The 18,659-nt window shown below is 36.6% G+C and overlaps 1 pseudogene; it reads right to left on the reverse strand.

The window, feature by feature from the left end:
* Positions 1-1,681: 1,681 nt before the first annotated feature.
* LOC128126926 (uncharacterized) lies at positions 1,682-17,325 on the reverse strand (annotated as a pseudogene).
* Between the last annotated feature and the right edge of the window lie 1,334 nt (positions 17,326-18,659).

The following is an 18,659-nucleotide window of genomic DNA, read 5'->3' on the forward strand; positions in this document are numbered from 1 at the left end:
TCGTCCACTACTTGTACCAAGAGAATAGCCAAAAATCTCCTCTCTCTCTCTCTCTCTCTCTCTCTCTCTCTTCAAGTTTTCTAATTAAATAGGGTTTGCTACAAACCATTAGAGGCATTGGATTTCTAGTGCTTGCTTTCCAAGACATTTGAAGAAAGGAATCAACTTGATTATTTTCTATAATAATCAAAATGTATGTAAACCCTAATACCTTGTAATTTTCGATTATTGTAGGGTTTCTTAAGGTTCTTGATGTTCATAGACTATTGTTATCAATAGAGAAAACTTAGATCCAAATAAGTTGCATGTGAACTTAAGGGTTAAGTTATTTCATTTCATGGTATGAATTATAACCTATAAAACCTATCAGATAGTACAAACATATGGAGACTTGGAAATGAACAACAAAGAATGTAAAAGTGAAGGCTAATTGAAGAAACAAAAAAAGGTATTAGAGGTGATTTTATCTTGATTTGAAAGCTTTAGGACATAATTATTCATTTTTATAAAATATACGATCTTTTTGACATTTTCCTTAGGTTAATAAACTGAGTAGGTGATTTCTCTTTTTACATGGTCTTTTCTTACGAATTAAGTTGGCATGAGTAAATAAATGTGATTTTGTTCTTTCTACATATATCTAAGAGTCATTGTTATGTTACCCCACTTTATGAAACATTTTATTTACCAAGTATTAAATACCTAGCAATATAACTAAAAATTATTGTGTTTACTTTAAGGGTGCGTTTGGTACAGAGAAATGGAATTGCAACGGAGAAAGGAAATGCAGAGAAAGAGAATTAAGCTAGAGAAAGGGAATTGACTCCCTTGTTTGGTAGAACTGAGAATCCACTAGAGAAATGTTTTTGATAATCATTTCTCTTGTTTGATTGTATTAAGTAATGAAATGGAAATGAGTTTTTTACCTTGTTTTTTCATTTTCAAACAACATTTTTTGTAAAAATGGATTATGATTTACATCTTAATTAGTCAAAATATGCATCTTTTATGATTTTAAATTTTCATTTTAACATTAATTGCTACCAAATAATTTATTTTCTAATCAATTAATATTATTTTATATACATCTTGTATTGGAAAACATATTTCTAATATAAATAAATAACTTACAAATAGATTTTAAAGAAATATGAAAATCATACTATTCAAAAACTATGTCCAACATATTATATGCAGAAAAGTAAAATTCAATATTCCTAACAACTAAAAGAAGATAACTATGTCTACTATAGAATGTGAAAATGGTCAACTTCAATATTCGTAAAAAAAAATTTTAAAAAAAAAACATAACTTAAAATCGTCTAATCATGATATTGAGCCATCCGCAATAATTTCCATGTAACAAATCTTTTATTCTTCCGTTATCTTATAAAATGATCGGGCGCGAAATTTATCTTTACTAAATATGCCAATCGTCTTAATTCACTATTTGACATTGATATTTGGCATGTGTTGTATATCTTCGATAACTTTATCTATCATATCATATGCTTCCTTATTTTCTTGTCTTCCTATATTGTATATTGTTTCAGTAAGTTTATCACCAACCTCCTTGAAAGTATCTTTCATTTCTTTCGCTGCTTCCTTATAAGAGCTATCGGTATCATCAAATGGAGGCCTTTTGCATTTACTATTGACACGAGCAGTTTGTTGTGTCTCTTCAATAATATTCCAACCCTTCCACATCAACATGTGAGTTTCTTTGTGTCTCTTCAGTTACATCTTCTTCTCCAAGATCGGTAGCTCCATTACCAGTAACTCTATCCTTACCAAAGATTTTATAGAGGTTATCGAATTGGGGAAATGGTTTATCGCGAAAACATGCAGCACCTTTATGATTCTACAAGAAATATAAAAAATTAATTGGTTAGTATAATTTGACAATCTATATTAATGACGCTAAAAATACTACAAACATAATCATTATATTTTTTTTCGAACGGCAAATTGAATTAAAAGCTAGCTAAAAACTAGCTAAACCAAAACAAAACAATTAGTTCAAGACAGGGTTTTTCAACCAATCAGTCCACTTTATGCTAGCCTTACGATTCCTATCACTATACCAATTAATAGAGAAAGAAACAATGGAATCAAACAAAACTTCCTTTTTCATCTTCTTGTTCCCAAACAGGATATCATTTCGAAACGTCCACATCACCCAAAGCAAAGTGGAGCAAACTGAATCCATAATCAACCTTTTAAACCACACCGTCGTCAACCCATCGACCCACTATAACTACTCTTTAACACTTGAAAACGAAGGAATATGTAGGTCCACCCACTTTGCGACCTTAAGCCAAAGATGAAAAGCCACTGTACAACTAAAGAACAAATGATTCACGCTTTCCCGTGCTTGTTGACACACCGGACACAACATCGAAGTAATGTCTAGCCCCATTCTATCCAAATTATCTCTCGTAGGAAGTCTATTTAGCACCACTCTCCAAATAAAAATATTAATTTTTATTGGGAGCCACGTATTCCATCTAGTCTCCACACCAACTAAAGGAAGACTAAGCCGATCTAAAAGCAGTCGAGTCTCTTTCACCAAATACGTATCTTCGTCCCCAATAACCCACCGCCAAGAATCCCTACTAGTTGAAAGGCGCACCGACTGCAACAACGTCATCAGTTGAAGAAGCTGATCAGCCAAAACCCCACCATCAAACATCCGAACCCATTAAAACCTCCAATCATCCCATCCCAATAGTCACTAACCAACGCATTAACATTACTAGCTACAACACATAAACGAAGAAATCTAGCTCTAAGAATAATGTCACCACACCAAACATCATTCCAGAAGCTAATACTTTGGCCATTCCCCACCCTCCTACATATAGATTCGAACAGAATTAAGCCTCTATAATGCATATCCCAAACTTTATTAACAATCCCCAACCAAACTCCTTTCTTTGGTTTGGACCGAGAGGCCATGCAAAACCCTCCATCACTCCCGTAACAACTTTTAATGAGGTCCACCCAAAGAAGATTAGAGCTATTCAAAAACCGCCAATGCCATTTATAAAGCAAGGAGTAGTTAAACGACTCCAAACTACCAATGGAAAGTCCAACATTTTTTTTATCATTTAACACCATCTCCCATTTAACCCAATGTAAGAATCTTTGACAATCATCACCTTCCCAAAAGAATCTAGCTTTACTTCTTTCCAAATCCTTACAAACCGAATTAGGCATCCGAAACATGGAAAGAAAATAAATTCCCAAGTTGCCCAGCAATGATCTAACTAAATTTAATCTGCCTTCAATAGATAACATCTTTGATTTCCAACCCGAAAGTTTTTTACGGAACCTGGTAAAAATTGAGTCCCACGCCAACTTCCTATGCATAAGCTGGCCAACAGGAGGCCCAAGATAAGAAAAGGAATCGATTCTGCACCACACCCTATACATGCAACTAATTGCGCAATATCGTCCTGCTCAACACCAACCCCATACAATTTTGACTTATGAAGATTAATCTGAAGCCCATACGCCATATAGAAAACCCTAAGAATTCGAATTAAATTCTTGATATTCTCGGCATCCCATTCTCCAAGAAAGATTACATCATCTGCAAAAACAAGTGTGAGATATGCAAGTTCTATTCTCCAATAGTAACACCTTTAAAAATCGAATTGTGAGTAGCATCTTCCATACACACATGGAAACCTTCCATAATCAGTATAAACAAAAACGGAGATAACGGATCTCCTTGACGAAGACCACGTTGCAGTTGAAACTCAGCTGTCAGATTACCATTCAGAAGGACCAAAGACCTAGTAGACTGTTGGAAACCCCTAATCCACATGCGCCATTTCTCACCAAAACCCATTACCTCCATAATCTTATCTAAATACACCCATGAGACTGAGTCATAGGCTTTTTCAAAGTCTACTTTAAATAACAACATTTTCTTTTTTTTCAACTTGGACCATCTAACGATTTCATTAACCATAAGAGACCCGTCTAAAATTTGCCTTCCTTTTATAAAGGCAGACTAAACTGGATTGACTAAATACTCTACCACCTTAGCCAATCTATTAGCCAATAACTTTGCAACAATCTTATACTGCAACCCAATTAGACTAATCAGCCTATAATCTTTGATCTCGGTTGGATTTTCAACTTTAGGAATTAACGTAATAAAAGAAGAGTTACACCCTGGCGAAATGATACCGGTATAAAAAACTCCCTCATGAAGTCATACACATCCTTCTCAAACGGACTCAAAAATTGTTTCAAGAACCGGAATGTAAACCCGTCGGGCCCCGGAGCCCTATCACTCCCACATGACCACACCGCCTCCCTGGCTTCATCATTCGAAAAATAAGCTTGTAAGGACTCCGCCTGTTCTTCATTTAGTTTTCGAAACTGAGAGCTAGGGGTACCCATCCTGACCACCTTAGAATGCTTGAATTTATTTTTGTAAAATTTTAAAAACGCCTCCTTAACTAAACTTGGATTAGTCACCCAAGTACCATCTTGAGAGATTCCTTTAATGGCCATATGTTTTCTTTGTCTTTTTAACATGCCATGAAAGAAATTTGAATTCTCGTCTCCTTCTACCGCCTATTTAACCTTAGCCTTTTGAGCATAGTCTATACTCCCCGCCTTGTCAATATCTGAAACCTGTTGAAGAATATTATTCCTCTCGACCATGTCATCAGCCGAAACAGTCCCACTATCAATCAACTTATCAATATCAAGCAAGCGATTAATAAACTCTTTTCTTTGCTCCCCTTTCAACTTACGCATATCAGCTTGCCATTCCTTAATCTTGTCTTTAACGAGTTTGAGCTTATTCTTCAGGTTAATACACTCATTTAAAGTACAGTCTGGAACAAATTCTTTAACTGCTTGAGAAACTACATCAGAAAAACCATCCATTTGAAGCCACGAATTAAAAATCTTAAACGAAATTGGACCATAATTATTATGATCTTCCTTCAAAAGTAACGGGCAATGGTTTGACCACTTCCTATCCAAAGCAATACACGAGATATCTGGAATAGCATCTAACAAACTCTCAGAAATAAGGAATCTATCCAACCGACTTAGTTTCACACTATCCTTGTCCATCCGGGTGAATTTCCTTCCCTCCATAGGAATGTCAAAAAGATCTGCCTCATAAATGAAATTATTAAAATCAGCAGTCTGCGAGACAGAGAACAAAGACCCACGTCTCTCATTAGAAGATCTAACCACATTGAAATCACCAAAGACTATAAAATCACCATTTACTATGGACATATACGAGATCACATATTGCCATAGATCCCTTTTCTTTCCAACATCTTGAGGAGCATACACATTGAACATAGTACATTTAATAGTTTTTCTAATCCAGCAGCCTTCAACAATCACCACATTTTCATGACAATGTATCCTCTCCTTCTTAAACACCGAAGTATCCCACACCGACAAAATACCACCTGAGCATCCCCTAGTCGTACTACAAGCAAAATCAAAAGCCGAATTACCACAAAGAGACCTTATTTTAAAAAGGTCTACCCGAGTCAAACGCGTTTCTTGAAGACCAATAAAATTCACCATGTTACTATTGCAAATCTCTTTAACCCATCTACGTTTTTAGACGTATTTAGGCCACAAACATTAAGGGATACACAATTCATAAAGACTGAAGCACTCCCATACCGACTAGACGATTTTTCAAACCCGCCTTAGCATTCTCGACGTCATAACCAAGGATTTTTCCTTGCTCAATAAACTTACTCACTTCTTCACATGAGTTAGCCCCCACCAATGGGATAGCTTTCTTCAAAATCTTTACTGATCCTATACTCCATGACTTCCTAAGATTATCCTCTGAATATTGAAAAGGCCTATGAGTTTCTTTGAAAACTTTACCCACGAAACCTGTTGGCTTCGAGATACTAGCACTACTCCTTTGATCCTCCGACTACACATTCTCCATTTTATTAAACTCAACTTGCGAAGTTGAACCATGACCAATACCCATCGATTGCACAGGAACATTGTGAGGCCTATTATTATTTCCTATTTCATCATTACCAGCAGCATTAATTTTCTCCACTTCCTATATAAAATCAGGTTCGCTATTCACTTCATTAACATTAGCATCCTCACGGTTCTGATCATGCTCCTCATTTTCTTTATCTGAATTGAAGCCAAAAGACTCACCTTCTCCTTCGTCAAACGATCCAACGAAATTATTGTCTTCCTCTACAAAACTCCCATCTTGTGCCACATCAAGTTCCCACAGTGCCACTTCTTTCACATATACCTGGTAATCTGTAGCTTCAATAGTTACCCATAACGATTCTTGAATACTTGCCATAATCCCAGTAAACACACATACTTTTCCGGTTGACATGCAATTATTCTCATCATCATCTGAAAACAGTACTGATCCCCATACCGAAGCAATCTTCTTGAAAACACATGGATTCCATGCACACATAGGCAACCCAAGAATTTCCAACCAAACAGCTCTTTGCGAGATAACAAAATCTTTAGTTATACCACGAAACTTACAAAATTATATTTTGGATACCAGCATTAGATGAAAAATTATTACAGGCTTTAGCATATTCAAATGACACCACTACCCACAATCCACCGACATACCTGATTTTGATATTAGAAAATCCTTCCTCGGAGCATAAGTTAATTAGATTCGGAATCAAAGCAGCTTCCCTTACTTCAGCAAGCACTGTAGACTGAACCTCGGTCATACCAGTTAATTCTCTACCCCTAATTATGACCTTTCGACCCATACTAGTATCTTTATGAGTACTAGTCCCTTCCCCCACAACAACCTTGGCATAAGATTTCTATTTCTGTCCATCTCTATCTTTCAATTCACTCGTCTTCTTTTTCTGGTATTGTTTCCCATAACCTGTATCATATTTGCTTTGATTTTTTCTAGTGAACTTAGAAATCGAGGCAAAAACATGATAGTTTCCAAACCATAACTCAGACAATCTCCTCTCCAATTCCTAATTGTGTTTAACCTTAATGAAACATACAAAACCAAACCGTCTCCCCAGTCTAGAACGCTTCTGGTCAATATACACATCTACTACATTCCCAAGTTTCTCACAGGCATGCCGTAATTCCCTTGGTTGTAGGTCAGGAGGGAGGTTAGCAACATAGAATGAGATAGTAACTTCACTTACTGACTCTGCATTTGATTGTTAGCCTCCGCCTCTACCATTCATTCGATCTCTCTCACTATCTGAAAAGAACCCTACTCTTCTATCGTTCCTTCTTCCTACATTCCTCCATTGTTCCTCACGTTGTCTGGACATACTGTCAAAGCTGATAGGTTTTAGCCATAAGAACTTTCCTATGTGCGCATGCAAAATCCTAATGCTTGGATCTAGGATTTCTAATTAAACATGCTTTGAATCCAAGACTTCTAACAACTAATTAAGTATAAGAACAATACAAAATCAGATCTAGAAGTTTACCTTTGAATCTCTTGTTTTGATCTTGTTGTCTTGGAGCTCTAGAGTCACAATTGTCACTCTTCTAATGGCTTACAAACACCAAATAGCAAAGAAGATGATTTGAGAGAGAGAGAGAGAGAGGGTAGTAGGAAATCGGCCAGGGGTTCTCTACTTTAGATGAGATGCCGATTTCCCTTGGCCATGGGGTCTATTTATACTTGTAGACTCCTTAAGGGTTTCACCTTAAACCCTAGTTGGATAATCTTTCCTTAAAGCAATCCAAATCCTTTCCTTAGATAAGCATTGGATGATTTAAGGCTATCCCTAGCCCTAGAATCCGTCCACCCTTCATCCATTAAGGATTTACAGTCTCAATTGTAACTATCAAACAATTGACAGTTTATACCCTCTTATTTAATTAATCTCTTTAAGTCACCAAATTAATCCTAATTAATTTATGACTTATATTAATCAAATAACAATATTATTATTCCTTATATTATTCTCATAATATATTAATAATATTTATTCTCTCATAATAAATCATCCTACCAAGTTGCTATGGTGAAGGCAACCCAAAAGGACCATGCACAATCGGGTCAAATACTTGCCTAATATAGTTGCAGCCTTAGACACTATTCCAACAGTCTCCCACTTGGATAAGTCTAGCAATTATATGCACAAGTACAATTCGATTTGCAATCGTAGCTCTCAAAGACGCTGTCAAATTCTGATCTAATCAATCTTGTCCTTTAGATAAGGGATCGTATAGTCATCTATTAGATATCATGCTGACAATTCTATGGAATGATTAGTCAAGCATTTAGGTTTCTCGATCTCCGATTTATTTGACATAGAACTTAATCGAACACATCAATTCAGTTTTGACCGGGCCCGACACATAAGTCAAATCAAATCATCGAGCGGCCAAGATATCGCTTTTACCTTCTTAGGATAAAAGTTACAGATAAACTTCGACTTATATGCATTTACTTATTCATTGATCAACTATATACAACAATGCGTTTTATAACACCGAGTTACTGATGCGTTTTCGCATCATCAATGTACAACCAATTAACAAATAACAAACCATATATTTAGGTTTTAAGACTATATGATATTATCGTCTTGCGATCACCCTTTTATATCATATTCCATAAGGTGATTCCAGCAAGCGCGGGTTTGTTCCAATGCTCAAAACTAGTTCATAAGCACTCATGAACGTCGCAGCAATCTCTTGCTATGTCTAATACCATTTAGACAATCTACGCACCAATTCACGACAATCTTCATTCATACCTACTTCCAACATATGAACGATTGTGGACAATTTGAATAATTCGATTATTCTTAATAAACTCAATTATTCTAGAAGTCAAAACATGCAAAAATGAAACAATAGTTAAACAATTAACATAAGACAGTAACATTACTCATAAATAAAACTCCTTTATTTAATCATCAAATGTTAATTACATTTATCTATTACACGTTTCTACTACTATCTAATCTATGCTAATATCATCCTTCAGCCCAATACTCCTAGCATGCTGCAAGTGCTTAACTCTAGGGGTGGGCATTTGGACCGGTGGAACGGACCGGACCGGACAGTTTTTTTGAACCCCCGGGCCGGTTCTCGGTTCTAAGATTTCTCTCCGGTCCGGTCTGGTTTTTTTCCCGGTCTGGTCCAGTTTTTACCGGGTTTAGAACCAGTTGGACATGATTAAGATTTTTGTGACGTTTTTTAAACGCACATAACTCATTCGTTTTAAGTCGGATTGACCTGCGGTTTTTTCCAACATTTAGTTTATAATTTGTAGATGAATTTAGACTATAATTTTGTTTATTTTGGTATTATATTCACCGTGTTACAATCCTTCAAAGTAGAGCTATCAAAGCTGAAAAAATTCAGCTTTTCAGCAACATTTTGTAAGCTGTGACGTTTTTTAAACACCCATAACTCATTCGTTTTAAGTCGGATTGACCTCCGATTTTTTCCAACATTTAGTTTACAGTTTGTAGATGAGTTTAGACTATAATTTTGTTTATTTTGGTATTATATTCACTGAGCTACAATCCTTTAAAGTAGAGCTATCAAAGTTGAAAAAATTCAGCTTTTTAGCAAGATTTTATAATCTGTGATGCTATTTAAAGACCCATAACTCATTCGTTTTAAGTCGGATTGACCTACGGTTTTTTCCAACATTTAGTTTACAATTTGTAGATGAATTTAGACTATAATTTTGTTTATTTTGGTGTTATATTCATTGAGTTACAATCCTTCAAAGTAGAGCTATCAAAGCTGAAATATTTCAGCTTTTTAGTATTATTTTATACTATAATTCCGAGTCCGCGTTTAGCACTTGTGGTAGAGTTGTAAGTGAGTATCAAACTAGTTTATCGACATTGATAGTTGAAGCTTTGTTATGCACCTACGATTGGGTGATAAAGTTTACAAATCCGATAGTTAACAACATTGGTGACATCTTGTACGATGATGATATAGCTTTGGGTAAAAAAATTACAATCTTTATTCTTTTTTTATACAATTATTACTTTTTATTAAATACTAACAACATTTTCATTTGTGTTTATATAGAGATTGCACAAGCTTTAAATATGTTACATATGGATGACAATGATATGGGGAAGAGGCTAATGGAAGATTAGATTATGAGTTTATGAAATTTGTTAGTTTGATTGATTTTAAAGTTTAAACTATGATTTTTGTTGTTACGGTAATACTTTTGTATGTTTGTCTTAAAATTGTTTAACTTTTGTTGGTGAACTTGATTTATATGTTAGTTGCTTTTATTTGGAAAATTAATTTTTGCAAATTGCAAGTTATAATATTATACATCAATGTAGATTAGTTAGGCATGAAACGAAAACATATTAATTTTGCAAGTTATAATATTATACATCAATGTAGATTACTTATTATACTCTATGCAATTAAAGTTGTACCGGTCCAAACGGGTCGGAAAACCGGAAAACCCGGACCTGGACCCGGACACGAACACGACTCATCCGGTCCGGTCCATGGTCCGCAAAATTCTCCATAACCGGTCCGGTCCAAGAGCCGGTTTGGTCCGGTTTGGTCTGGGCTGGTCCAAATGCTCACCCCTACTTAACTCTACTCAGTCCTTTCGTAAGTGGATCTGCTGGGTTATCTTCTGATGATATCCTCTTCACTACGAGTTGTCCTTCTTCTACACGATGCCTAATAAAGTGATATTTTCTGTCGATATGTCTAGATCTACCATGATCCCTCGGTTCCTTGGTCAAGGCAACTGCTCCTTCATTATCACAGAAAATGTATATGTGCTCCTTTATGGCAGTTACAACTCCAAGATCACCGATGAAGTTCTTCAGCCATATTGCCTCCTTTGACGCTTCGCTCGCTGCAATGTACTCTGATTCACACGTTGAATCAGCTACGGTTTCCTGTTTGGAACTTTTCCATGTCACTGCTCCTCCATTCAGGGTAAAGACCCAGCCCGACTGCGAACGGTAGTTGTCCCTGTCGGTCTGAAAGCTGGCGTCACTATACCCTCGCACCTTCAAGTCATCACTCCCTCCGAGGACTAAGAACCATTCCTTCGTCCTCCGAAGGTACTTAAGGATATTCTTCACCGCAATCCAATGAGCTCTGCCAGGGTTCCCTTGATATCTACTAACCATGCTCAAAGCAAAGGCTACATCAGGGCGAGTACAAGTCATAGCGTACATGATTGAGCCAACTGCGGAAGCATATGGTACTTGGCTCATTTCTTCTATTTCTGCTTCGGTACTCAGACTTTGAGTCTTACTCAACTTGGCATTACTTTGTATCGGTAATTCTCCCTTCTTCGAGTTTTCCATACTAAAACGTTTCAGTACCTTCTCTAAGTAAGTGTTCTGACTAAGTCCTATTAGTCTCTTACTTCTCTCTCTTACTATCCTTATTCCGAAAATGTAAGAAGCCTCTCCGAGGTCCTTCATAGTGAAGCACTTCCCGAGCCAGGACTTAACCTCCTGCAGAGTTGGGATGTCGTTTCCTATGTGTAATATGTCATCGACATATAGGATGAGAAAGCTTAATATACTCCCACTGGCTTTGACATATACACACGATTCATCTTCGCTTCGTACAAATCCAAACTCTTTGACTTTCTCATCGAAGCAAAGATTCCATCTGCGAGACGCTTGCTTAAGTCCATAAATGGACTTCTCAAGCTTACACACTCTATTCGGATGCTTCGGATCCACAAACCCCTCTGGCTGAGCCATGTAAACATCCTCAGCCAACTTCCCATTAAGGAAAGCGGTCTTGACATCCATTTGCCAAATCTCATCATCATGAAATGCAGCAATCGCTAGCATCACTCTAATAGATTTTATCTTCGCAACTGGTGAGAAGGTCTCATCATAGTCAACTCCGGGAGTTTGAGTAAAGCCCTTCGCGACCAATCGCGCTTTATATGTGTGTACGTTTCCATCCACGTCGGTCTTCTTCTTGAAGATCCATTTGCACCCAACGGTCTTACGTCCAGGCACATAATCAACCAAATTCCAAACTTGGTTATCATACATGGATTGGATCTCGCTATCCATTGCCTCTTTCCATTTCACAGACACCGGGCCTGCCATGGCTTCCTTATAGCTATTAGGTTCATCAAGGTTTATTAGTGTACCATCACTAATACACCTGTCCCCTTTGGTAGTAATATGAAAACCATAAAACTGGGGTTGAACTCTAACTCTATCGGAAAGTCTAAGAGGTAAGGACTCGTCAATCGGTTCAACCGGAGTTTCCTCCTCGGGTTGAGTGCCAGCGGTAGAGGTTCCTTCATCTATCGACTCTTGAATCTCTTCAAGCTCGATTTGCCTCCCACTGTCTCCTTGGCCTATGAGTTCTCGCTCTCGGAAAACCCCTCTCCTTGCAACAAAGACAATATTGTCCTTCGGTCTATAGAAGAGATATCCAAAGGATTTCTGCGGGTAGCCGATGAAAATACATCGCTCACTTCAAGGTTCGAGCTTGTCGTGAGTATCTCGTCTTACGAAAGCCTCGCAACCCCAAACCTTGATATGTGCTAATGAGGGAGCTTTCCCTGTCCATATCTCGTGTGGTGTTTTGGCAACCTTCTTAGTAGGGACTCGGTTAAGGATATGGGCGACAGTCTCTAAGGCATACCCCCAAAAAGAGATAGGTAGTGAAGCATGACTCATCATAGAGCGAACCATGTCCAGCAAGGTTCGATTATGCCTTTCTGCCACACCATTCAATTGTGGTTTCCTAGGTGGCGTCAATTATGAAACTATTCCACACTCCTTGAGATAATCGTGGAATTCAAGACTTAGGTACTCTCCTCCGCGATCGGATCGAAGCATCCTGATTTTCCTGCCCAATTGATTCTCCACTTCATTCTTGAACTCTTTGAACTTTTCAAAAGTTTCTGACTTTTGCTTGATTAAATAGATATACCCATATCTACTATAGTCATCGGTAAAAGTCACGTAGAAGCGGTTCCCATCCTTCGTGGTTGATCTAAACGGTCCACATACATCGGTATGTATTAGGTCCAATAGACCCTCACCCCTTTCGCAAGTACTTGTGAAGGGTGACTAAGTCATCTTTTCAAGTAAACAAGACTCGCACGTGTCATCTTCCCTAAGATCGAATGACTCCAACACTCCATCTTTTTGGAGTTGGGCTATGCGTTTCTTGTTGACATGTCCAAGACGACAATGCCACAAGGATGCTCTATCCATACTATTGGAAGAATCTATGTTCAAAACATCATTTCCTAAGTTATCAACAATCATAATAGTTTCATATATTCCATTACATGGTATAGCTTCAAAATAAAAGACACCATTTAGATAAGCTAAAATAGAACCATTCTCATTATTAAAAGAAAATCTAAAACCTTGTCTAAACAAACCATGAAATGAAATGATGTTTCTAGCCATTTCTGGCGAATAGCAACAATTGTTCAAATCTAAACTTAAACTATCCCTAAGCACTAAAGAATACACTCCAATCTTGGTCACAGGCGACGATCTTCTGTTCCCCATGATTAGATTTATTCTTCCAGCCTTCACATCCCTACTTCTTTTTAGTCCCTACACATTAGAAAAAATGTGGTAACCACAACCGGTATCAAGAACCCAAGAAATAGCATGAGATGAATCGTTAGATTTGATTGTGTATATACCTGCGAAAGACGGCTTGATCTTTCCTTCCTTGATGGCTTGCAGGTACTCTGGGCAGCTTCTCTTCCAATGTCCTATCTTGTGGCAGTGGTGGCACTCTGCCTCCTTTGGGTTAGGGCAGGGCTTAGCAGGATCAACCTTGGTCCCACTAGAAGAGGCACCATCTCGGGCTTTAACCTTACGATAGTTCTTAGACGAAGCCTTCCTCTTCTTTCCCTTTCCTTGTCCAATAGCCAAGACAGGAGCAGTGGGCAGATTGGGAGTTGGTGCAACAGACTTGTCCTTGAAGTTGCTCTCAGCGACCCTCAAGAGACCTTGGAGTTTGCTTAGGGTGACCTCCTCTTTGTTTATGTGGTAGATCATCCTAAATTGATTGTAGCTCTGAGGCAAAGAGTCAATCACCATGTCGATCGCCAAGTCTTCCCCAAAGTCAACATATAACTTGCGAAGGCGGTCGACATACCTTTGCATCTTTTGCAGGTGCACGGTAAGAGACTCTCCATGACCCATCTTAGCAGAAATCATGTTAGTGAAAATATCATAACGCTCTTGCCTCGCGTTTTGGTGGTATCTCTCCAATAAGTGTTGATGCATCTCGTACGGGTACATGTCCTCATAGGACTTTTGGAATTTGGAGTTCATGGTGGCTATCATGATGCAATGTACCTTCGTTGCATCTCGCTCATGAGTTACAAAAGCGGTCATTTCAGCCGGAGTAGCGATTTCAGGGTTGATTTTCTCGAGCTTCTCATCGAGGACATACTCCTTATCCTCATAGCAAGCAATGGTGTGAATGTATCTTATCCATTCGCTAAATTTTGTCCCATTGAAAGTGACCTTTTGACAAAGGCTCATCAATGTGAAAGAACTAGGAGCAGCGTTGTTTGCGTTCGACATCTACAAATAGAAAGGACAAAGATAGATTAGAATATTAATCCCTAATTATCACCCAATAAGAAAAATTAGGGCTAGGATCCAACAACAATATTTACATATTAGAAAAGGGATGCCGTAATCCAACATGCAAATAATATGAAGGTAAGTGAATGATGATTCACTAATTCTCCACCATCAAAACATAACTTTAAGTCCTAAATGTATTGAGAATTCCTAGGTTCGGATGAGATTCATTGAAACTATTCAATGGCATGTTTAAATCCTGATATGCCCCTCTTGTTTGTGACTGGGATACCAAGGATCATAAAGCGGGTGTGAATTACCATGCAAATTCACATGGTTCCTTCATTGTAACGATCACCTATTCGATGTGCCGGTAAACCACACACGCTCCATCGAACTATGATAAACAATGAATCACCCTTTGCCACCTTTGCTTAGAACCAATTCGTGTGCCGGTAAACCACACAAACTCCACTAACTTATTAGCAAGGGTGCAAAGTGTAATTTCATGGGATTGCATCAATTCACTTTTCCTAAAGTAACTAAGATTGGGAAATTTTTTTAAAAATATGTAGTTACTTTGTATTTCATATTATACTTTTAATGAGAGGATGAGGTTGCCCTATCCTACCCATTCGGCTAACGACCCTCCACCGATCAAGCAAGCGGTGGGTGTGAGTGTACACCCATTAAGCGCCATTTTATAGGTCGTAACCTTATACCCACCTTATAGATCGGCTTTGTGAATGAGGCCTACTAACGGTAAGACTAGCATTTTAGTTATACATATATATATATATATATATATATATATATATATATATATATATATATATATGTATATATATATATATATATTAATCTTGTAACATTATATTAGTATAGGGTTGTATTTTAAACTTTTAAAAAATCTAGGGTTTGAAATTTAAATTGTCTAAATTAAAACTTTTAATCACAAAACATAAATTTCAAAACTTGAGGACAAGTTTTAAACATTTAAAACATGGAGGATCAAATATGAAATAATCTTTATTAACAATTAATTCCATAATTATCCATATTTGATTTATTTAAAGATTTCTTGCAAGATAATTACCAATTTAATCAAAATAATTAATTAATTATCACATAAGGAAATTAAATATTTTATTGGTTGATAAATATCTTTAATTAGATCAAGATTATAGTCATATATATATATATATATATATATATATATATATATATATATATATCAGAAAATCGGATTAAGATTGATCTAATATGATAAAGGCAAGTTTCCATAAGATAAATATGAAAAAATCCTGAATCTGGCCCTTCCTGACGCTCGAACTCGTCGAGTTCCCAACTAGACTCGTCGAGTCAGGCCAACTCGTCGAGTCCACCATGGGACTCGTCGAGTTCATGAAACAGAGACACAAAATTCGAATTTTGCAAACAAGATTCAAACAAACAAGCAACAATTTAATAAAAACCAATCTAGGCTCTGATACCACTGATGGGTTTTAGCCATAAGAACTTTCCTATGTGCGCATGCAAAACCCTAATGCTTGGATCTAGGCTTTCTAATTAAACATGCTTTGAATCCAAGACTTCTAACAACTAATTAAGTATAAGAACAATACAAAATCAGATCTAGAAGTTTACCTTTGAATCTCTTGTTTTGATCTTGTTGTCTTGGAGCTCTAGAGTCACAATTGTCACTCCTCTAATGGCTTACAAACACCAAATAGCAAAGAAGATGATTTGAGAGAGAGAGGGTAGTAGGAAATTGGCCAGGGGTTCTCTACTTTAGATGAGATGCCGATTTCCCTTGGCCATGGGGTCTATTTATACTTGTAGACTCCTTAAGGATTTCACCTTAAACCCTAGTTGGATAATCTTTCCTTAAAGCAATCCAAATCCTTTCCTTAGATAAGCATTGGACGATTTGAGGCTATCCCTAGCCCTAGAATCCGTCCACCCTTCATCCAATAAGGATTTACAGTCTCAAGTGTAACTATCAAACAATTGACAGTTTATACCCTCTTATTTTATTAATCTCTTTAAGTCACCAAATTAATCCTAATTAATTTATGACTTATATTAATCAAATAACAATATTATTATTCCTTATATTATTCTCATAATATATTAATTATATTTATTCTCTCATAATAAATCATCTTACCAACTTGCTATGGTGAAGGCAACCCAAAAGGACCATGCACAATCGGGTCAAATACTTGCCTAATATAGTTGTAGCCTTAGACACTATTCCAACTAAAGCTTCATTCACAACTACTCAGATAACCGTATAAAACCCCACCCCCACCCCAGCAGACTCCCCACGTCGAACCATATTAGAATCGACTTGAAAATCCACCAAAAATCAGAAGTCAACGCCGGAAAACTTCAAACGCCGTCTTTTTAAACATAATCATTATATTACCTTTATGTACTCATCCCAAACTTCAGCATCGGCTGTAACACAACATTTATCCATATCTCAGCCGAATCCACTCGTGTTTGTTCCATATACCATATCGTGTACGATGTTGAAATGGTTTTTCCATGTCATCATCCTCGATTTAATATGAGGCTCTGCTTTCAAACCCGAGTTAGGAAGACTTACATCTAGTAATTGTTGCACCGCTTTCAAATAACCAGGATTGAATCCGTTGTCAGTACCACTATCCTTTTCGGATACATGTAACTCCAACAATGCTTCAATCAATTTTACATCTTCTTCAGTAGTCCATGTGTGTTTGTTTTGCCTTGCCATGCCTACAAAAAAAATTACAGTAGATGCTTGAAATAGTAATTCAACCATTAAACATAATTTTATCACACCAAATAATGAATACAAAAGACAACAATCCTAACAAAAAATTGATGTCATTTGCCATATATGTATTATTATTGAATGAAATATGAAAAGTTGAAAACCTAAATTACTTAAAGGTATTCGTATAAAAATGCACATATAAATTTGAAAATTAATGCATATTAAAACACCTTTGACCTATGTCGAAATCATTGTAATTCCAAATTATTGCAATATTAAAACAACCATGTGAAATCTTATGTACCATAAAAAAATATCTACGCAAACCATTAACAAAAAAGTATTCCTATGAGCAATGGCTTTTTCAAAAAAGCAAACTGGAAACCAAATAAAAAAACGTTGGCGTCAACTAAATAAAAATACACACGAGTAATTTTATGGATGAAAAAGAAATAAAAAAAATCGCCTTCAATCGAGCAATAGTAGAAATAGAAGTAGCGTTTGATCGACAAGAATTTGACGTGATTCGAATGTGATACCCTATTGACGCATAGAAGCGTGAGATCAATTCTCCCCCGAGTTAGGAAGACTTACATCTAGTAATTGTTGCACCGCTTTCAAATAACCAGGTTTGAATCCGTTGTCAGTACCACTATCCTTTTCGGATACATGTAACTCCAACAATGCTTCAATCAATTTTGCATCTTCTTCAGTAGTCCATGTGTGTTTGTTTTGCCCTGCCATGCCTACAAAAAATTTTACAGTAGATGCTTGAAATAGTAATTCAACCATTAAACATAATATTATCACACCAAATAATGAATACAAAAGACAACAATCCTAACAAAAAATTGATGTCATTTGCCATATATGTATTATTATTGAATGAAATATGAAAAGTTGAAAACCTAAATTACTTATAGGTATTCGTATAAAAATGCACATATAAATTCGAAAATTAATGCATACTAAAACACCTTTGACCTATGTCGAAATCATTGTAATTCCAAATTATTGCAATATTAAAACAACCATGTGAAAATCTTATGTACCATAAAAAAGTATCTACGCAAACCATTAACAAAAAAGTATTCCTATGAGCAATGGCTTTTTCAAAAAAGCAAACTGGAAACCAAATAAAAAAAACGCTGGCGTCAACCAAATAAAAATACACACGAGTAGAAATAGAAGTAGCGTTTGATCGACAAGAATTTGACGTCATTCGAATGTGATACCCTATTGACGCATAGAAGCGTGAGATCAATTCTCCCCCGAGTTAGGAAGACTTACATCTAGTAATTGTTGCACCGCTTTCAAATAACCAGGTTTGA

This window comes from Lactuca sativa, chromosome 6 (assembly GCF_002870075.4).
Source record: "Lactuca sativa cultivar Salinas chromosome 6, Lsat_Salinas_v11, whole genome shotgun sequence".
NCBI lineage: Eukaryota > Viridiplantae > Streptophyta > Magnoliopsida > Asterales > Asteraceae > Lactuca > Lactuca sativa.